Source organism: Kogia breviceps, chromosome 13, assembly GCF_026419965.1.
Source record: "Kogia breviceps isolate mKogBre1 chromosome 13, mKogBre1 haplotype 1, whole genome shotgun sequence".
Lineage (NCBI taxonomy): Eukaryota > Metazoa > Chordata > Mammalia > Artiodactyla > Physeteridae > Kogia > Kogia breviceps.
The window spans coordinates 65628533-65651704 of record NC_081322.1 but is presented as its reverse complement, the minus strand read 5'-3'; the positions used below and the strand labels follow the sequence as shown (position 1 = coordinate 65651704).

The 23172-nt window shown below is 40.3% G+C and overlaps 1 protein-coding gene across 4 annotated transcripts in view; it reads left to right on the top strand.

The window, feature by feature from the left end:
- The window catches only part of IL20RA (interleukin 20 receptor subunit alpha), a 57020-nt gene extending 41471 nt beyond the window's left edge, over window positions 1-15549 (top strand). Inside the window, exons 8-9 of one of the 4 annotated variants that reach the window (XR_010836195.1) lie at window positions 7355-7488; window positions 14557-14591. The gene's annotated coding sequence lies outside the window, so the exon portion shown is untranslated. Of the gene's footprint in view, window positions 1-2542; window positions 2598-7354; window positions 7644-14556 lie in introns of those variants that run through there. The other 3 variants (XM_067011317.1, XM_067011315.1, XM_067011316.1) reach the window with 3 other exon arrangements.
- The last annotated feature ends 7623 nt before the right edge of the window (window positions 15550-23172 follow it).

Below are 23172 nucleotides of genomic sequence, written 5' to 3'. Positions count from 1 at the left end.
CTAGAACTACTGACATGACAGGTGATGAATTATTTTTTCTAAACTTAGCGCTTTAAAATTTTTTTAGTCAAACAGCAACCAAAAGTTGGCATTATTAAGAGCAAAGTGATACGAATCCTTTAAAGAAAACGGAACCTCTCCAAAATGTTATTTCCTGGAAATCACCGCCTCTGCAGAGTGGCTGGATGACTATTAGATGGTCGTTTATCTTCCCTTTGAGGGTGTCGGACTCCCCTGTGCTTAGTTTTGACCACCTTCCACCTTTCCTCCAAAGGTCTTCAGGATCTTCAGTGACAGATCCTTGAAGGCAATCTTGGCTTTCACTGTAAATCCTGGATAAACATTCATGCTTATCACTGATTTTCCTCCAGATTCCTTTGCTTATGGCAGCCACAAGATTTCTTTTGTACTTTACTAGTTTTAGACTGTAACAAATCTTCCAGGTGGTTTTGATTTCTGAATGCCAGTAAAGATGGCAGGTTAAGGCTCTGAAAGCATTGCTTCATCCAAGGCTCCCTTCCGGGAGGGGTTACTTTGTGTTGGTGCCAGTTGAAGGAGTCTCCTTCTGTCCTCAGGCAAGGCTGCCTCTTCATGGGTTTCCCTAAAACCCTGTCTCTGGCACTTTGCTAAATTTGGAAACAGAGGAGGCATTTTCTCCCTTACTTCCTCAACAGATTTCTTTTCGACATCTCAATCTGTCGTCTAGATTAAGTGGTATTTGGAGGCTTCCCACCAATTCAGAGGATGGACATATGGCTTGTGTTTGTGTTTTCACGCCCACGCCACTGAGACAATGAACACTGCTGGGGGTAACTACCATCTGCCATTTGCCTGTCCCTGAAACTGACTTTTGTGGGACGTATGAATTAGCCACTGCTTTTAGAGGTCTCAGAGGGTTAAGATAGTTTACACATTATTCTTCCTTCTCCTCAAGTGCATTCTTCCCCAATCTGAAATTGATCTGAAATGCAGATGCTTCAGAACATTTGATGTGAGAGGGGGAAAAAAATTAGTGGGGATTTTAATCCCAACCCCCCCCCCAAAAGGAGGCATGGGATATTGGATCTTCATTAAATTTGTCAACTTTGTGCTTTTAAAAGAATTTGGCAGCATTTGACTAACAAAGGGATATATGGACTGTCTACTGAAAAAAGCTGCGCTACCTAAAAGGTGAGAATTATATTTTATTCGGCAGACCTTCTGAGGACTGAAGCCCAGGAGGCAGCCTCTCACATAACTCTTATAGACTGTTCCGAAGAGGTAAGAGAAGAGCCAGGCTATAGAAGAGTTTTTGCAAAAAAACTCCAGTCATAGAATATTGATCAGTTCCCTGTGCTATACAGTAATTCTTTATTGGTTATCTAGTTTAAATATAGCAATGTGTACATGTCAATCCCAAACTCCCAATCCATCCCAATCTACTGAACACTGCTCAACGTTCTGTAATAACCTAAATGGGAAAAGAATTTGAAAAAGAATAGATACATGTATATGTGTAACTGAATCACTGTTGTACACCTGAAACTAGCACAGCATTGTTAATCAATTATGCTCCGATATAAAATAAAAATTTTTAAAAAAACACACCATCAATCAGAAGATCAAAAGACTACTGCTAATTAAAGAAAACCAGACATATCAAGTTAATGAATTTAGTGCTTTTCCATGTCTGGGAAGATGCAAGAGTCTGGGCTCATTGAAATAATTCCTTTGATATGCACCTGAGCTATCTATGGCCAATGTCCTGCTTTTCGCCATCCTGAAACACCTCGGCATGCACCGTCAGGATATGGCAGGCGACATTTTTCATCCACTTTACCTTAGGCAATTTATTTAACCTTTTGGGACCAACTTCCCTCATCTATGAAATAAGGATAATAATTGTCCCTACCTCCTAGGGTGGTGGGAGGTTTAAAGGAATCAATATATTGAAAGTTCTTGGAACAGTGCCTGACACAAAATGAGTGTGTTTATCTATCAGCGGAAGAAAGCTGTGGACAGGAAGGAACTACACCTCCACATGGCAACGTGAATCTCACAGGCGTGTTGAGCAAAAAGAGTGATTTCTAGAGAATATACAGAGGAAAAAAATCCATTTACATACCATCTCAAGAAATACAAAGTTAAACACTAGGCATATATACATGGTAAAACTATAAAGAAAGGCAAGGAAATGATTAACACAAAATTTAGGATCATGGATTCCCCTCGCGGACTGAAGGGGATGGGAGTGCACAGAGCTCACGGGACCTTCCGTGGAATTAGTAACAGGCTCCTTAAACATGATAGAAACAGTGTATTCCTTTGATTAAACCGCACATATGTTTTATATATCCTCTAATGTGTGTATATTTAATTAAGGAAAACAATAATGGTACCCCAAAGCCCCCGAATTTTGTGTCATTCTCATAGGTTCCATAACCAGTGTCAGCTTTGTACCATTGGTAAAGCTATTTGAAATGATGATCGCTCTTAGACATTTTCCCTTGCAAGTCGGAAGCAAGTATTTTATGACGATATTCTGTTTACCGATCTTCCCAAGATTCGATCATGCCTAAAATTCTGAACAGAAGAGAACTATTGACCAATTGATTCATTGGGTTTCCGTGGTGAAGGGCGTGCCTTGGCTGAGAACTGCCATGATTATTCAAAGAGTGAATACCTGAGCCCTGGCAGGAAGTGAGGAGGACACGTGATTCACACAAACTTCTGAAATGCAAGCACCTTCTCCTACTTACAGGTAATAATGAGTTAAAAAGATCTCAGGCAGTCAGGCAGGCAGGCAAGCAGGCAGTCCCACTGACAAAAATTACATAGTGTAAATAAATCCCTTCCTTATGAAGCAGCTAGTAGTTGATCTCTGCTGATTTTAGTATGCAAAGAAGAAGGATTAGGACTTTCAAATGCTCTGCCTTTACACTCCAGCTAACTGTTCCTTTCTGTAATAAGCTTGCCTTGGTTACACTTGCTTAGTGACCATGGGCAAATAGAACGTGTTTGCTTTTCCTAAGTCCCATATTTCCAGCCAGCTTGTTGCCAGCAGCTTCCAAAATGAAAACTGTGCAAAATTACAAATTTAAACAACACTTTCAAGTGGAAACGCCTTTAATCCAGGCATAATGATGAACTTTAAACATTTAACTTTCCCCCAAATGAAGTATAAACAGAAGTATAATTAAGATGTGCTAATATTTCTTCTTAGCCACCCACATCATCTTAACCCCAGTCTCAAAAATCGAGAGTGCATGTTCATTCAGAGCATCACATTTTAACAAAGACTTGAACGACCAGAAAGCAGCTCAAAGAGAGTCCAGGAGCCAGGACGTAAGGGGAAGTGTGGAGCGAATCCAGGGTTTAGTGAAGTCCCAACAGCTGCCACATGCACAGGACGTTTCTATGAGTGAGGACGTTGGCCACGTGTTTATTGCTCCAGAGAATGAAATTAGGACACATATTTGGGAGTTGCTAGAAGGCGGAGTTCAGTTCCAAGGAAGGAAGGGCTTTCTATAATTAAGTGGCAGCTCTTAATTCGTAACCATATGAGGAACTGAGTTCCCTGTCATGGGAAGGGTTCAAGCATGCACTGGTTTCTGCTGATGCTTTTGCAGAGAGGATTCTTCCATGGGGCTGGGGGTTGACATAGGTGGTCTTTAAGTTCTCTTCTGCCTCTAAATGTCTACTATGAAAAAACAATATTTGGAATCTTCTTTATTTCCCCCTTTTTTCTCCTTTTTCTTTTCACTAGCTAGTCACTCATCCTGTTTTTCATAAGTTGCCATAGACCTGCCCTTTGTGGATAGCTAAGGCAAGCCAAGCAGTGCCTTTCCCTGAATGTGATGTACAAGAGCTTAGAAATTCTTACCTGGGGGACTTCCCTGTCAGTCCAGTGATTAGGACTTGGTACTTTCACTGCCGTGGGGCCGGGTTTGATCCTTGGTTGCGGAACTAAGATACTGCAGGCTGCACTGTGCAGCCAAAAAAGAATTTTTTTTAATAAAAATAACAAAATAAGGAGTGAAGCGTTATATTTTTAAAAAAAGAAAGAGGGCTTCCCTGGTGGCGCAGGGGTTGAGAGTCCGCCTGCCGATGCAGGGGACACGGGTTCGTGCCCCGGTCCGGGAAGATCCCACATGCCGAGGAGCGGCTGGGCCCGTGAGCCATGGCCGCTGAGCCTGCGCGTCCGGAGCCTTGTGCTCCGCAACCGGAGAGGCCACAACAGTGAGAGGCCCACGTACTGAAGGAAAAAAAAGAAAAGAAAAGAAAAATTCCCACCTGAAGCATTCGGCACTAGACAGACTCTTCTGAGCTCTCTCCCTTACAAAAAACCAGTGCGAGTCTAAAAACCAGTGTCTTTTTAAAAATTATTTCCCCTTGTCATTGCTATCCTGCCTAAGCAAGTCTCTTTTATCATTTTTTTTTTTCCTTAATGAAGGTTTTGGGTTGTCAGAAAAGGGAACAGTTCACACAAATAAGGCTCAGAACCCATCTCGTTTCCATAAATCTCTTTCCGACTCTGGGACCAGGTCCAGACAGCTATGTATCAAAGAAGTACAAATAAATGACAGGTTAAGAGTGGTATACACTTTGAAAACATTGCCTATATCACCCTTCAACATGAATAAATATTATCTGTTCTCCTTCCAATTATACAGAAAACCCCAAGGCAGTTAGCATTGAAGTAGAGGTTTCTTTGCTGGAAGCATCGGAGTAAGCTGGTAAATACAACTTAGCCAGTATCTCATTTCCTAGTGTACTCAAGGTCTCAGGTATGCCTAGGTCTAAATATCATATTATCGTTCTTTTCCAGTAGCTAGAGAAAGTGAGAATCGAATGAACAGAGATGGGAGGGAAGGGTGTATCTTCATAGCCTCGCACCTTGAACAGTGCGCAACACTCAGCTCAAACTCGTGATGAACAAGCAAGTGCATGGGAAAGTGTGAGCAAAGACATGGGCATTTAAGGACACACTATACTTAGTTGGAAAAGGAATGTGAATAACTCAAACTATTCTTACATGTAATATATTACTTAACTTCTAGAATGTAAACTCCATGAAGGCAGGGATTTTTTTTTAAGGTTTCAAATTATATTTACCTGACTTGATCAATTTGGGTCAAGTCAATGAGAATACTGGAAAATATCAACATGAACTCTTTTCAAGTACGGTGAGTTGTATTCAGTGAGGCTACGTCTCAGTTTAGATCCAAAGTTAAGATCTCTGATAGTGGATTGATCAAAGCTTGGATTTTAGCAGTTTCATGAGTAAAGATGTTTCATAGGGCCAAGTGGACCAAAATATTGAAGGCAGGGATTCTGACCTTTTTTTTCACTCTATGTTCCTAGCATCTAAATAAGTGTCTATTATATAGTAGTTTCTCAGTAAATATTTGCTGATGGAAAATATGAATAAATGAATCTTGAAAATTATGTGAATTAGTGCCCAGAAATATACCCACACAAATGTAGTTTACTGACCTTTGATCCAGCCACGAAGGCAATTCAATAATTGAATTGAGAAAGGATAATGTATTCAATAAATGGTGTTGGAACAATTAGACATCCACAGGCAAAAAAGTATCCTAGACAAAGACTTTGCACATCTCACAAAAATTAACTCAAAATGGAGCACAGACCTAAATTTAAAATGCAAAACTATGAAACTTTCAGAAGAAAACATAGTAGAATAGGTGACCTTCCTTGGGTTTACAATAAGTTTTTAATTACCAAACCAAAAATATAATCCAGAAAGGGGTTCTTGGCCAAGGGAAGGGCAAGTGCTAAGTCTCTGGGATGTACATGTACTTGCAGTTTGAAGGGAAGGTCAGAAAGAAGGCAGGTAGTACATATTGAACCAATAGAAACCTGGAAGAAGATGAGGGCAGGGGGCAGGTAAAAACCAGGAGCTTTTTTTTTTTGTTTAAGTGTAGTTGATTTACAATGCTGTGTTAATTTCTGCTGACAGCAAAGTGATTTGGTAATACGTATATATATAGTCTTTCTCATATTTTCTCCGTTTTAGTTTATTATGGGATATTGAATACAGTTCCCTGTACTACACAGTAGGACCTTGTTGTTTATCCATTCTGTATATGAGTTTGCAACTGCTAATCCCAAACTCCCAGTCCATCCCTCCCCAACACCCTTTTCCCCTTGGCAGCTACAAGTCTGTTCTCTACGTCTGTGAGTCTGTTTTTGTTTTGCAGACTAGTTCATTTGTGCCATATTTTAGATTCCACATGTAAGTGATATCACATGAAGACCATATGTGGCAGCTGTAAGACGTTTGGGTTACACTTTAATGACAATGAGAAGCCACCAGAAAGTTTTATGCAGGAGACTGATATGATGTGATGCAGTCAACAAACACCAGTTGACTGAATCTGGACCACTGTGTGCCGGTAGATAGAGGTCACCTTCACTTTAAAAAAGAGAGTACAGAAGGAGAAAATGAGTTGTTTGGGGTTTGTTTTTGCTTTTTGGTGGGAGACAGGTTGGGTTGCTTTTGTTTTTTATTTTTGTGTTTGTTTTGTTTTGCTGGGAGTTTGGAGTAAATTAATCTGGGGAATACTAAGTTTGAGGTAGCTAAACATGTGGACGTGCCAAGGTGCTAGTTGAGAATATATGTGGAAGGCTTAGGGGAAAGGACAGAACTCAAGCATTAATCATTCTCAGAAGTTAGAATCGGGGGAGAATTAGCTATATGAGAGTATAGACGACAAAGAAGAGAAACCGAGGACAGAAATGTGGGAAATGCAGGCATTCTAAGAGAGAGCAAAGGAACACGTTGAGAGGTAGAAGGGAACAGGATATTGTAAATATAACTTTGGACAAGCCCCATGTAAACTCTAGTAAAGGAATAAAAACCCCAAAGTGAGATACAGCAACTAAAATGAAGACTCGAGATCAGGAAAACAAATATGAAGAATCCAGTAGAGGCCAAATCTTCTGTGTTGGCAAAATCAAGTCCCATTGAAGGGAGAGGCCACTTGAGGCCATGAGCAGAGCTACCGTCAAAAAGAAACTGGGTTCAGGAAATTCATCTTGCAAAATACTTGAGCAAATGCCCAGGAATATAACTATGTTCATCACCGCATTGACCGTAGCAAAGATTTTTAAATAATTTGAATCTCCAGCAAAAAAAGATTAATTTTGTTACATCCATGCAAGGCAAAATTAGGCAACCATTAGAATCAAGGAACATGTTCACATTATATTAATCAGGAAAATATTAAAAAGTGATGAAATGTATCACATTTTTACAAATATACACATACATTTTAATAAATACTTTTTATAAATATGCATATAAGAATGCATTGTTTTTCTTTCTGCTTACATGTTTTCTCATTTTCAGGTCATGTATCACTTGTGACATTTTTAAAAGTGTGGCAATCCTATTATGAGCAGCGCCCTCAAGAACAGAGAGGCCTCTAGCTCTCGCATCTTTAAAGACCAAAGACTCACAGAAAAAATAATTAGGATGGAACGGTGAGAATTAAATGAACTACCTCTTTCCAACAATGTTATAAGGACAGGCACAGTGTATAAACTCAGACAGGAACATTCAAAAATGTATTTGAAATTAGGAAGTAAAACCGGATGAGCACGCTGAACGTGCATCGTCCCCTGAGACGTCTATCAGGCTGGAAATTAGGAAACAGCGCGGTCCACCACCTGAAGAATAATGATAGCTCTTCAACTCAGTCCCAGAAAAAGGAGCTCATACAACCTTGGGAACCTTTAATTTTAACTATTTAAAAGAACCAAAGTAAACTTTGTAGCTGTAAGTGGGATAAATTAGCTGAATATTTCAATACTGCTAGATATAAACAGATGCTCTCTTAGGAAGCCATGTTTGGTTTGTCTAGAATCTGAAATGCAATTATATTTGTAAGAGCAAGGGCCCTAACGCTCAATAAGTCTGCCTTTTAAACAGCATTCAAGGCTAGGTGGTAGGTGTGATAGAAAAGAATTATTAAAGATCCTACGTATCTGATAAGGCGGTTAGTGAACATAAATATCTCCGAGTCATAGCTGTATTTCCAGGGAAAGTATAGAAATCAGCGCCTAAGGATTAAATTTGGAGACCCCCAGCAACATTTCAGACAAGCCCAGAATTTTTCTCCGAATGCATAAACTCGGCATGTCTCTGACAGAGAAGGCTCCCGCCTCTGGTTCCTACATACGCCCTCAACTGCGGAGCCGCCCAAGCCGTCTTCACATCCCTGAGCATCTGCCGACTTGAGTTCCACGCTGCTGCCGGGGTCAGGATTCGGAGAAAGCCGGAGTGGGAAGCAGTCGCGAGCAGGCGCAGCCCCGGCCGCCTTTCCCTCCGCGGAGCGCTCCAGCGGCTCCGCTTCCAGGGAGGTGGCTGGCTCACCGCGGGAAGGCAGCGCGCACCGGCCGTCTTCCGTGAAGTGCAGCAGGCAAAGCCACCGACATTTACGTCCCAGACTGGCTCCTTCGGGTCCCACGGTCGTTCCGGAGGAGAGTCGGCTTCATCACCCTCCCCTAAGGACGAGGAGCCGTTCGTAACAGGAGAGTCTATTCTCAGCGCGCCCCTCCACTTGCATTCAGAAACGGCACTGGGTTAGTCCCTGCACCGCGCGCTGCCCGCCCGTACCCTGCCGCCCCGCCAGGCCCCTCCTTTGCCTGCCTGTCTACAGGCCCCCCCTGCTCCCAGGTGAGCGTTGAGCTGACCAAGCCCTCCCACAATCCCACGGCCCCTGGTCGGGGACAGCAAGTCCAGGGAGAGGTGATGAGTCCTCCGTCCCCCCACAGCCTCTCTCTGCCCCCGGGAGCTAGGCCGTGCGCCCTTTCCTTGGCGGCCCCCTTCCCAGCTAAATGCTTCCAGAATGATTCCCCCACCCAGAGGTGGCTGAAGTGGGAACGGTTCACCTCTACCTGTCAACTAGCCAGCCACACTTACTGAACAACTTTCAGGTTTACAGAAAATCCCATCTGCTTGCGGGGGGCGGGGAGGGAGGGTTTCAAAAGAAATAAAAGCATGGCTCTTCCAACCGAGAGACATAAAGAATAAGACATAAAGACCAAGAAGGCCCACTGCCCAGAGTCGTTTGAATGCACACACCCATATCCTTGCAGTATAGTGTTTATCCAACTAGAGATTTTGTAGTGACAAAATCTGCTATTTGATCTCACAAATTCAGCGATCTCATAGAGTAAGCTATATTTCATGGGCAAGGATGAACATTCTCAGGAGTGTTTGGGGAAGTTGTTTTTCCTTGTGCAATGTGATTCTTATTTTCTCTTGTTTCTGTTCCTGCTTCAAAGCCAACTGAGATTTTATAACTCCTTTTTTTCATATGTATCAATCATGACTCATAGCTATCTGATAAAGGATAAAACGCTTCTGTTTCTCAGGCTTAACTTCCAAAATTAAACATTCAAATAAAAGAAAAATTACATTGCTCCAGTAGATGTCAGTGATTAAAATCACGAAAACAGTTATTTTCAGAGAATCTCCATAATGCGTCTAGACTGTGTTTTCCCTTCATCCAACCCTGACCTAATTCTGAGCTTTTCTTTTAAGTGCATCTTGACTTAATTAATTGTTTACAAGTTGCCACTCGGAGATAAGCTTCTTTTCTGAATAGATACCCATGAGGAACCTCCTTGGTCTGGAAGGCTGAATGAGGCCTCCTTGCATTTAGGGAATGACAGGCTCCTGCTGCATACCTATCCCTGGACCTGTGAGCACACAGAGTGCCTATGAGTACACAGGGCCACTTCCGCTGCCCTGAGGTGGCACTGCCTGTGTCCCTCCAGATCCTACAGCATCAGAGAGCGAATTGGTGTCTGCTACTTTTGTAAAAGCCACTGGAAATCTAAGGAGATGGAAAGGCTACTTGCCAGGGTCTTCAGAAGATCTGATCCAATATGACAACACAGACTTTTCAGTTGCCTTAAGAAAAATTCTGTTTGAAAGAAGACTATGTCTGGAGCCAATAGCTATCTGCTCAAGCACGAAAGACATTTACAAGTTTCCTCCGTTTTATCTTACTCCCTAAAGGGAGATGACTAAAAAAGGTCAAAGTGATTCAAATTGGTTTCTATAAGTCAAATAAATAAATTATTATTAAGCATCCACCAGATTTGGGCACTGGGGACACCAGGATAAATCATGTATGTCCTGCCCTCAAGGAACTTACAAGGACTTCTCTGTATACCGTTCATTTACAATGAGGTGTTTTATTCCCCAATACAGAAAATCACTACTAAATGGATTTCACACTTCCCTGACCTTATGTCATGATTCCCAAGTCTTCATTTAAAATGTCAGCTGTAATAAGGTGATGCCCTTATTGGAGGGATTGGAGCCTCTCACTGTTTCTTCATGCCAGCCAGAAATCTCAGAGCCATCCTTGACTTTTCCTTCTCCCTCACCTCTCCCAACTAATCAGTCATCCTGAACTGGAAATTCTACCTCCTTGATCTTTCGTCTCGCACACATTTCTTCATTTCCACTGTCTTAATTAGGGCTTCTTCACGTCTCACCTGGAACACTTTAAAGGTATTCTGGCTCATGGCCCTGGGCTCAGTCTTATCCAGCATTTAACCATTCGCCGTACTATATCATAATGACATTTTTATTTGTCAGTCTTAATGCTGGATTATAAGCCCTTGAGGGTAGGCACTGAGTTTTCAATCTTTGTATCCTGGACACCAGGCACAGTGATAGGCTAATAGGAGGCACTCAGCTTATGCTTATTAAATGTATGTGAGAATGCTACATGGATGCATGTGTGCATTAACTGTCTCCAAACTACTGTGATTTTACAGTTCCTTCTTTCAGTTTCCTCTCCAACGTCAATAATCACTTTATATGTTTTAGCAGCGTTTCTGCTTTCCATTCACTTATTTCCACTATCCTAATAAATTTTGGGTTTTAATCTGCTATGGGCTGGCAAACCAGAAAATCAAAATTATTTAGAGAGTGTATAAAGTAAGGGTGAACAGGCTCTGACTGGGTCCCTCTTCTACAATTAAAGCAAATGAGCTTCAGTGCACTGATTCTGTGAGAGCTGTCTCAGCACCTCAGGGAACTTTGTTCCATTGCTGTGTTCCAGATTGCAGGAGTTGTCAATAAGCCTGAATTCTAGGTAACTAAAGTGTGACCATATTAAACTTTTTGGTAATCGGTGATTATTTTATTGAAGCAGAGTTGATTTATAATGCTGTGTTAGTTTTTGGTGTATAGCAAAGTGATTCAGTTATATATATATATATTCTTTTTCATATTCTTCTCCATTATGGTTTATTATAGGATATTGAATATAGTTCCCTGTGCTATACAGTAGGAGCTTGTTGTTTATCTATTTTATATACAGTAGTTTGTATCTGCTAATCCCAAACTCCTAATCTATCACTCCCGCATCCCCTTCCCCTTTGGTAACCATAATTTTGTTTTCTTTGTCTGTGAGTCTGTTTCTGTTTTGTAAATAAGTTCATTTGTGTCATATTTTAGATTCCACATATAAGTGATAGCATATGGTAGTTGTCAGTAATCAATGATTTTAATTTGTACTTTTAATTCAACAGGACTCTTCCAAGTTTGCTTCTGGAAATGTATATAGCAAGACTCCTGATTTTAGTACATTTTAAAAATTATAGTTATGAATCTAACCAAAAAATGTTACTAAAATTTATCTCACTGGAAAATATTTATGTTGCTATTTTTATTTATATCTTTGCTGTTTAACTTTTTCAAATACAGTTTAATGTTAAATGAGACAGTATGTCAAAAATCCATGTTGGAATGAATTGAGGACCCTCAACTAAAAATTCACGGACATTGCATTATTCTGTTGAAAATTTCCACCTAATCTTATTCTTAATGGGTCCTTTGTAGATGGAGAACTGAGCAACACAGCCCTGAAATACTTGTTAGCACAGAGCAATGGTTTCTGCTTTTCCTTTTTAAACTGAGGTTGGTTACATTTAGGAGTGAAGATGGTACACACCCTTAGAAAAGAAGTTGAGCTTGGAATTGAAGCCAGTTTTCCTCCCCATATGCATTTTATTGTTTCTTTTAAATTATTTATTTACTTCTTTATTTTGCCTGCACCGGGTCTTAGCTGTGGCATGCATGCGGGATCTAGTTCCTCGACCAGGGATTGAACCCGGGCCCCCTGCATTGGGAGCACGGAGTCTTACCCACTGGACCACCAAGGAAGTCCCCACGTATGCATTTTAGTTGCCTCAGTTAAGAGCACAAGCCCAGTCCTCAGCCTTTGGAATCACCTTCCATCTCAGCTCCTGCAGCTGGAGGCCTGGACAGCCAGGAACACATGTGTGGCCCCAGCCAGTTGGAAGAGGTGGATACCTGACACTGGACCAACAAATCCATAGGCCGGGCCAAGCCAGTTAGATTCTTTCTCTTGGAAATATAGAGTCAGGGCTCTGAGATGAAACTAATGGGTTGATGTTGAGCACTTGACCTAAAAGGTCATGTAGAGTCGGGATGGAAGTGGCCTTGTTGGGTTATATGCAACCATGAAAAGCTGACTAGAGAGAAAGGAAGCAGAGAAGAGACCCTAGGAGAGACGCAGAGTGTGACCTCAATTCAGAGAATGACCAGCTATATAATTGGCAGGGTCCAGCACACAATGGAAGTGTGGACCCCCTTATTCAAAAGCAAGGGGGAAAATGCCACTAAAGGTACTAAAATATAAAGATTTTTCCTTTAAAATTATTTATAAAATGTATAGGGGTATATTAGACAGCTAAGGCTGCCCTAACAAGGTATCATATACTGGGTGGCTTACGAAACAGAAATTTATTTTCTCACAGTTCTGGAGACTAGAAGTCCAAGATCAAGGTGCCACTAGGGTTTCTGGTACGACCTCTCTTCCTGGCTTGCAGATGGCTGCCTTCTTGGTGTATCTCATACAACCCTTACTCTGTGCACACAGAAAGAGAGAGATGTTGAGTGTCTCTTCCTCTTCCTATAAGGACACTTGTCCTATGAGATTAGAGCCCAAGCCTTATGACCTTATTTAACTTTAATTACTTCTTTAACTGCCTTGTCTCCAACTACAGTCACATAGAAGGTTAGGATTTCAACATATGAATTAGGGGCAGGGGACAGAATTCAGTCCATAACAAGGGAATAATAGTGACACATAGGAATCATTTACAAATTGAACTTACAAAATGAACATAATAATATTTTTTTGTGTCACAATCTTATATAACACAATAAATAATAGTTTATTAGTGTGATGGCTTGATTGATCATTAGACTTTTCTGGCTGACTACTGCAAACATAATTATTAGGCCATCAAAATTTATACTTTTAGCAACTTCATTTTCAATTGATATTGAAAGCAATGTGAGGTGCTCTTGGAAAATTCAAGATTGTGAATGATTTTTGAACATTTTTCATTTTGAGGAGCATCTATCTTCTGATAACTCCAGTTACTGGAGCTGTTAAGAGTATTTTATAGGCTGTGAAAACTTTGGGGAAATTTTCTGATTATTTATTTTGAAATACAAATATCAGTACATCTAGAGCTGATGATTATTGCTGCACAATTTTTCTTAAAAAATGTAATCCTTCATACAAATCCCTTTCATTAAGTCTGGATCTAATTTTAAATGTAAATTTGAACAATGGCATGTTAACATTTCCTCTTATATTTCCTGTAACTTGTGGAGGTTATACAGAAATCTGACTTCATGGTTTATATATAATTCAAACACCTGTTTATGTATTCTATCACTGTATCTTCCATTACAAGAGAAAACTAATTTTAAAATTATCTTCGTCATTAATAATTGGTTCATCTGATGCTTCATATGACAATAGTGTTCTTTTCCATCAAATGTGATATCTTATTTAATTTCTATTTCTAGGCTTGTGGATATTTATTTGGCAATGTTGCAACAGTTTTCAAAACCAGAGATTTTAAATTATGAAGAAATCTAGTAACTCACTGATATTTATTACAATGCCCATGTGTCTTTTTTTATTTAGTAATCATTTGCTGACAAAGTTTTACCAGCTGAGCTCCAGCAGTTCCTGGCCAAAGATTTAAGATTTGTGTCAGAGCCCCAGAAATGGGCTCCACGACCAGATCAGCAGACAGGCACCCACCATGGGTCCTAGCATCGTCTTCACACGCGGGCCCTCCTCTCTCCAGGGCTATGGCTACTGTGGCAACTGTTGCATTATCTATTCAGGCTTAACTTACAAAACACAACCTCCTCATTGGCCAGTTTTGGTACCTTCCCTCAGGAATCCAAGCTGTGCTCGTGTCTTGTCCTTGGATGCGCGTAAGATGGCCCACTGTATTTTTGCAAAAAAATCCCCTGTTGGATGCCCAGTCATTGTCCTTTCTCTCTTCTTTACTAAAAGAAAAGTTAGTCTTTTCAGGGGAGCTATATGCCACTTCCCAGAATTCCTTACATCTAAAGGTAATTATGCAACTCAGAGCCAATAAAAAATAATCAGAAGGCTGCTCTAGATTTCTGGTGTTTGTTTTCCTGATACACATATGGCCTTCTTTCTGTTCCTCTTCTTCTTCCTACAGGAATGCACACATGAGGCCGGAGGTAGAAGAGCCGTCTTGCAAGCATGAAGCAAAGAGCAAGAAGGTTGAGCTGGAACACTGTTCACTGATACCATCAGGAAGCAGCTACACCAATCCCAGACTGCCATCTTCTGAACTTCTTATTTTATTAGAAACATAAACTCTTTTGGTTGGGTGCTGAATCCAGTTTTTATTATATGCAGCCAAATGAAATCTTAACTGAGATACCCCTTTGCTTACGTTACCTTGGGTGGGTTTTTGTTTCTTGCAACTTGCTGTTTTTGCACCATCCACACCCTATGGGATCTTTTTCTTGCACAAGGGCCTTCCCTCAAGGTGCTTTCACTCCTACCAACCAGTACCTGCAGCTCTTTGTTAGAGGACTACTCTCAGGCTGCCCAGCCTGTTGGTCTTAAGAGCTGTAACTTCCCGGGAATTTACATCCCCTGCGAGCTATTTGTAACCCTTGCCTTACTCTGGATGGTTTTACTTACTGCAGGATTGAGTAAGAGTTATGCCCTGTGAGATATTGATCTGACACTCTTGCTCAATCCCACTCCCCTACCAGTTTCTCCTAGGGACATTTCCTAATAAACTACTTTCCCATGAATCCTTATCTCAGGGTCCACTTCTGGGAAACTCAACCTAAGATGCAATCCAAAGATCCCTGAATAGAATACATATTCTCAAGCGCTATGGACTGAATGTTTGTGTCCTCTCAAAACTCTTTTGTCGAAACACTTTATCCCCTATTTGATGGTATTTGCTGGTGGTAAATAGGAAATTAGGTCCTAAGGGTGGAGCCCCCATGATTATAAGTGCCCTTATAAAAAGAGGAAGAGACATGAGATCTCTCTCCCTCTTTTTTTTGTGTACATGCCAAGGAAAGGCCATGTGAGGACATAACCACATGGACCTTCATTAAGAGCATGCTGGCACCCTGATCTTGGACTTCTAGCCTCCAGAAACATGAGAAGTAAACATTTGTTGCTTAAGTCATCTAGTCTGTTGTAATCTGCTATTGCAAACTGACTAAGATACTAAGGGATTTAAAAGTAATTTAAAAGCCAGTCAGTTTTGATGTTTGTTGTACATTCAAGTCTTTAATGGAAATAAAGGTATCCTACTTTGCATCAAGCATAAGCTCCATCCCTCTTCATATATCCCATCTGACAGCAGCCCAGGAATTGCTGTCACCCTCAACCTCCTCATTACCTCCGAACACTGTGCTTTCTTAATCCTAAAGTCCTAATTATCTTGCTGCTCTTTTTTGGCCATTGAAGGCGGGCATTTCAGACTTTTGTGTGTAAGAGAAAATTGAATGGCTTTATTCAGAGCCTGATTCTCTTTTATCTCGATGCTATGAGTTGTCTCATTGATGTCAGCAAGGCTGGGAATTATTTTTAAAGGCCTAAATCAATACTTTCATTGAGAAAACTGGACCATGTGGGCTTGCAAGCTCCAGATGAAAAGCTGAAACCCTTTCCAATAGCTCAGTTCTGAGGGCTGAGATCAAGGCAGATGGCTCAGTGTCCCTTGATATGATTTGATTACCTGTCACTGCCAGATGCCCAGTCTGAGGTACGTGAAGAGAAGCACAGACAGCTGAAATTACACTGTTTAGGAAGCAGAGGTACTCGTTCAATTCAATGACTGAGAAGCAAAATGCTCCTTCAGGTTTTAAGGAAACACAATTTTTCAAAAATTAGAAATGTCTTCCTGTCTTAAGAGGTCTGTCTTAACACATTGCCATCTGGCTCCCGGTTTTCACTGAATCTTTGTTATTCTAGAGTTCTACCAAACTGGGTTTAGAAACTGTCCCAATAAAGAGGACCATTAATTCCATAGACTCATAGAACTGTGGGGCTGAAGGGAAACTTCCAGATCAGATAGTGCTGAGTTAGTCCCCTTCATTTTTCTGGGGTTTTTTTGGTCTGTGTTGGGTCTTCATTTCTGTGCGAGGGCTTTCTCTAGTTGGGGCAAGCGGGGGCCACTCTTCATCGCAGTGCGCAGGCCTCTCAATAACGCGGTCTTTCTTGTTGAGGAGCACAGGCTCCGGACACGCAGGCTCAGGAGCTGTGGCTCACGGGCCCAGTTGCTCCACGGCATGTGGGATCTTCCCAGACCAGGGCTCGAACCCTGCACTGGCGGAGGATTCTCAACCACTGCGCCACTAGGGAAGACCCCTTTCATATTTTTGAAGGAGGCCAGTGACATCCTGAGTGTCAACTGAAGGCTTTTTTGTTGCGTTAAGTCAGAAATCTCCAACTACCTTCAAAGACAGGAAAGTATATGATTGAAAGAACCCTGGAGGGGCTCAGAATCCAGGGGCAGATGGTGCCTTTGAGACTCATTGGAAATTTGAGAAACTCAAGAGCCCTCAAGAACCCACCCTGCACCTTCCACCTCTCAGGAACCACAGGGTTTCTTGCATATCTGCTTGTTTATCTTGTATGTGGCCCAACACACCTGCAGCTCAGGTGCTCACTGCTGAATCACTCAAAGTTCCACGTTCCTAAGAGTCATGCCAGCCTGGTCACTGGTGAGGCTACTGAGGAAACACTCTGGTCAGGTGTCCAATTCTAAAGCAGTCACCTGATACTTGGAGTTGGGAAGGCGGTGTCACAGCTCAGCTGTGGAAGAATCCCCAAGGCAGGAAATAATTGGCATCTCTAGTAACACAAAATGATTTGTTCTCCTGAAAAATATCATCAGATTCAAACAAAATTATGTCATGTCTAAAAGAGTTTATGGAATACAAGGATAGTCCAACATATGGTTTATTTTTCTTCCTGCAATGTATCACATATGTAGATCTAAAAATAAGAAAAACTATTAAGTATCAATAAGATACTTGATAAAATTCAATAACCATTCATAATTTTCATGTTCAAAAAAATTGTTAAAACACCATTAAAGAGGCAAATAACTGGCTAATTATAATATGTAATAGACAAGAGATTAATATATTTCATATAGAAAGTTCTTAGAGTAAGGTTTTTTCTTTTATTAGCTCCTTGATTAAAAAACAATGAGCAAAGGATGGGAAAGGACAATTCATACACACAAAAATACTCAGCCTCATCAGAGTTTAACATACAAAATGAAACAACACTAAAATATTACTTTACTCATCAAGTAGGCAAAGATTGAAATAATGATTATACCTAAGATTATTTAGCACGTGGTAAAATACATAGACTCATGCAATGTTTTTCAAAGCATATATTGGTAAAACTTTCTGAATAACCATCTGGTATAATTCATCAAAAGCTTTAAAACTGATTATGCAATGTTACTAGGAACTTACCAGAAGTATTCTAATATATATGTAAGTAAATGTTTATTATGGCATCCCTTAAAATATAGGAAAATTATAAACATTAAAAATTTATAACAATTGGGAGTTTTAATAATTTATGATAGTATAAAATTGAGAGAAATGAGAAGCTAGAAGGAATAGACAAAATATAGTTTATAGGTTTATTTCTAAGTTATTTATTTCAAAATATAGTTTATAGGTTTATTTTCTTCTTGGTGCTTTTTTATATTTTCCAAAATTTTTATGATGTATGGTGATTTTGCTATCTGAAAAGAAAAAGGCATTCACAAAAATACAAAAGGAAAATAAAATTTAAAAATAGGAAAGAGTGGGGAAATAATGGAGCCATTCTCTTTAAAGTCAGTACCAATAAAAGATGTCAAATGTAAAACTATTATTTAATATTTTTATATCCTGTCAATCCAAGAAATAAAAAAGAATAAAACAGAGGTTAATCCATGGAAAATAGTTTAGAAAAACTAACCAGACACGGTAAGATAGCATATCTTCATGAACATAACAATCACAGGCCAGAAAATGTAAATAGGAAATAAGGAAAATATACAAACTTGTGATTCACAACAGATAATCATATCTAACTTACCTTCCTAAAAATTGTTGTGAGGATTAAGTAAAATGATATATATGAAAGTCCTTTCATATTTTAAAAAATGGTGTAATGGTAGTAATAATAATTGTATGAGTGTGTTGTTTTAAGCAAAAAAATATATATATAAAATTATGTGGTCCCTTGCAAGCAATAGTCACTGTTCTCCCATTTGCCAAAAAGTACATTTTATAATATTAAAGTATACTCATTGTTGATATTCAGGAGCACAGAGATATAAAAGCAATGGCTTATAGAATAAAAATGGTTTCTATCCTCTGACTCTCACCACCATATACCCTTCTGGGCTTGATACTTACAGAAGCCAAAATATGAGAAGAGGGCATTAGGGATCACAGTTCTAGAGAGAGGGCATAAAAACTACACAGAAAGTCTAGGGGCATATGGACTGATTGTCTTGCAGATGTCACACATACACTATCCAAGGTCATTTTCAGCCCACCCCATCCAGAATGGATAAGTGAGTGGCATTCTTCCCTGGAGGCAGCAGAGGTCAGAAGGGGCTAGAAGACCCAACAGAGAGGAGACAGAGAGTCCAAGGAGAGATGAGTATCTAAATAGAAAGGGATGTCCAACATGGTAGGATGGGGCCCTGGCCCTAAGGGCTGAAACTGAAGGACCATCCCTCATTTAGAAGCTAGGAGTGGAGTTTGGCAGGGTACAAAAGCCACCCCTAACCACCTCCTCCCATCCCCGCCCCAACTTCCTCCTTGGGTTCTGAACTGGTTGGAAGACAGAACTCAAACTTGAAGTCAAGAACAGTTTTGTGCCTAGACTAGCTCACATACCGAATGAGAAACAAAAACATTAATTCAAAAGGATACATGCACCCCAATGTTCATAGCAGCATTACTTACAATTGCCAAGGTATGGAAGCAACGTAAGTGTCCATCAACAGATGACTGGATAAAGAAGATGTGGTGTATATACACAATGGAATACTACTCAGCCATAAAAAAGAATGAAGGCTTGCCATTTACAGCCTCATGGATGGACTTGGGGAGCATTAGAATAATTCAGACAGAGAAAGATAAATGCTGTATGATATCACTTATATGTGGAATCTAAAAACTACAACAAACTAGTGAATAAAACTAAAAAGAAGCAGACTCACAGATATAGAGAACAAACTAGTGGTTACCCGTGGGGAGAGGGAAGGGAGGAGGGGCAATATAGGGGCAGGGCATTTAAAAAAGGGTTATTATGAGATTATATGAAATCATGTGTGTGAAACTTTTGAAAATTGTAAAGCACTATAGAATTTAAAGAATCTTTCATTCACTACAAACAATAAATGCTGGAGAGGGTGTGGAGAAAAGGGAACCCTCTTGCACTGTTGGGGGGAATGTAAATTGATACAGCCACTATGGAGAACAGTATGGAGGTTTCTTCAAAAACTAAAAATAGAACTACCATATGACCCAGCAATCCCACTCCTGGGCATATACCCTGAGAAAACCATAATTCAAAAAGAGTCATGTACCAGAGTGTTCATTGCAGCTCTATTTACAATAGCCAGGGCATAGAAGCAACCTAAGTGGCCATGGACAGATGAATGGATAAAGAAGATGTGGCACATATATACAATGGAATATCACTCAACCATAAAAAGAAAGGAAATTGAGTTATTTGTAGTGAGGTGGATGGACCTAGAGTCTGTCATACAGAGTGAGGTAAGTCAGAAAGAGGAAGACAAATACTATATGCTAACGCATATATATGGAATCTAAAAAAAATGGTTCTGAAGAACCTAGGGGCAGGACAGCAATAAAGACACAGACATAGAGAATGGACTTGAGGACATGGGGAGAGAGAAGGGTAAGCTGGGACAAAGCGAGAGAGTGGCATGGACATATATACACTACCAAATGTAAAATCAATAGCTAGTGGGAAGCAGCCACATAGCACAGGGAGACCAGCTCGGTGCTTTGTGTCCACATAGAGGGGTGGGATAGGGAGGGTGGGAGGGAGACACAAGAGGGAGGAGATATGGAGATATATGTTTACGTATAGCTGATTCACTTTGTTATACAGCAGAAACTAACACACCATTGTAAACCAATTATACTCCAAAAAAGATGTTAAAAACAAAAAAGAATCTTTCATTCAATAAAAAAGAATAAACTAAAAATAAATAAATAAAAAGGAATGCAAAAATGCTCAATATACAAATGAATGATGACAATAAACAAATAATTTTATAGCAGTGAAAAAAAGCAATTCTAAAATAGAGAATATTTAATAAATTAATAGAGCAGTTTTTGAGTACCTATTCCCAAATATACTTTACTTATCTAATAAATACTCTCTCCTGCTTCTCTGTTCATACCTGATTCAAGACTTAATGTCAAAAAGAAATTTTAAAAAATTTAATGTCCTTCATGCCTCCCTAGACGTAAGTGTATGTCATAGTAAAAAACCAAACTCCTAGGTCCAAATCCCACCTTCACCACTTACTAGCTGTGTGATTTCGGACAAGTTGCTTAATAACAGGGAATAAAACACTTATTTTTTAGGGTTGCCAGAAAGGTTAGTTAGCAAGAGAAGGCAAGGAAATCACTTGGAGAGTGATCAATACATAAGGATTGCATCATAAATATTGTTTATTTTTTAAGTAAGGCAATGTTTTGTCTTTAATATTATACTTTGCAAGTTCCATAACATCACTGTGATAAATGGAATGAGACAGAGAAAATACACTCACTGGGATTCCTCTGAGGAATTGCTCTATGTTTATCTGGAAAAAACATTTTGATAAACTGATTGGGACTGAGGGTAAGTACAAGACCTCAAGATCAGGCTTCAAGTGAGAAAAATGCTAAATTGAGATTCAAGAGGCAAGTTGAGGAATGTGTTTTGCTTTGAGAAAGAAGGAAGAGAAGAGAAGAGAAGCAAAATGGGAGGGAGAGAGAAAGAAAGGAAAGGGAAGCTCCAGAATTTCATGCTCAGGTTAATTAACCAGCCAGACACAGGGAGAGGGTATCAATAGCTGGGTTGCGTAGTCTAGGAGAAAATCATCCCCTCTGGAGATTTGAGAAAGGATTTTTATACAGTTTTGAGTAGTTCACTCCTTTTCCAAAGGGGCAAATGCCAGAGCTGGATGCACAATTTCTTCTAGCCTAGAACCTGGCCAACCAACAAGCTCATGTCTCCAGAAATACTGATAAGGCAACAAGAGTTATGAAAGTACAGGAATGCTAAGGAGGATTGGCTTAAAGTATCCACTTCCAAATAAAGATGACCAACATATTTTGAATCACCACTTTCCTGACTTTTGTTTTCAGCCTGCCAGAGACCTACCACTTGAGGGAATTTAAGGCAATTTAACATGCCACACACCCCATTAGTGGGGGGTCTGCTTGGCTTGCCACTGTGCCTTCCTGTGTCAGTTTCTCCACCCAGAATAATTACTTGATTTCAAAACACAGGCTTAGCTTTTGGCAGTTCTACTTCCTTTGCCATCAGATGGGGCCAGGTGGAAAAAATGAGTCTCTGTTTATCCATTTATATTTAACAATCTATATATGGTCAGCTAGCCTAGTGATGCAATTTGACTATATTAATTATATCCCATCAAGGCAAGAACTTTGAAACTCATGAGACAAATATTAAGTGACCCTCTGCAAGTAAAATGCAGATCTGCCCCAACTCAGTCACAAACCAGAGATGGGGGTTAAAGACACTATAACCCTGAGTATATTTTATTTTACAGGTCAAAAGGGATGGTGGTCTGGGACTTCCCTGGTGGCCCAGTGGTTAAGAATCTGCCTGCCAATGCAGGGGACACGGGTTTGAGTCCTGGCCCGGGAAGATGCCACCTGCCGCAGAGCAGCTAAGCCCATGTGTCACAACTACTGAGCCCGCGTGCCACAACTACTGAAGCCCACGCGCCAAGAGCCCGTGCTCCGCAACAAGAGAAGCCCGTGCGCCGCAACGAAGAGTAGGCCCCGCTCGCCGCAACTAGAGAAAGCCTGCGTGAAGCAACGAAGACCCAACACAGACAAAAATTAATTAATTAATTATTTTTAAAATTAAAAGAGATGGTGCTCAAATTCCTCCAAACTTGCTACCCTGTAATATACAGGCATAGTTCCCTCGCTACCTTTGGTCACTTCCCAAGTGTTGGGTACTGTGAATTGGGGTAACTTTGTTCAAAGAGTCATTGACCTTTTTAGAGGAGAAAAGAGAAATTAGAACAATGGCAATGAAGATTACCGGAAATTTTTTTCACCTCAAAAAGAAAAAAAAGTCCTCTCCCCACCCTCTGTACAACCTACACACACACAGCTTCCCACAACCAAAAATTCCTTAGGTCTTCATTTAAGATACTAGCAGAGATGCACACCAGTGATTAGGTGACTAATGGCTTTGCTTTTATAGTCCAGTCAGATGCACTAGAAAGGCAACAACTGGAATCTGACTGAAGAGAGGGAGAGAAGAGCACCTTGGAGTATAAAAAAGGTCCCCCAAGTTGGGGGAAGTTGTCTAAAAGCCAAATTCTGCCTGAAGTCTCTGTCTGCATATTCCTGACCCTTGTTCCCATGATCTGAGATTCTCAGAGAACTTCTCTTGGGAAGCCAAGCCACTTAAAGGGCCCATTTAAAGCATCAAAACTAATGCTGGTATGTACTATTTGTTCTGAAAAGGAAATTCAGAACATTCAGAT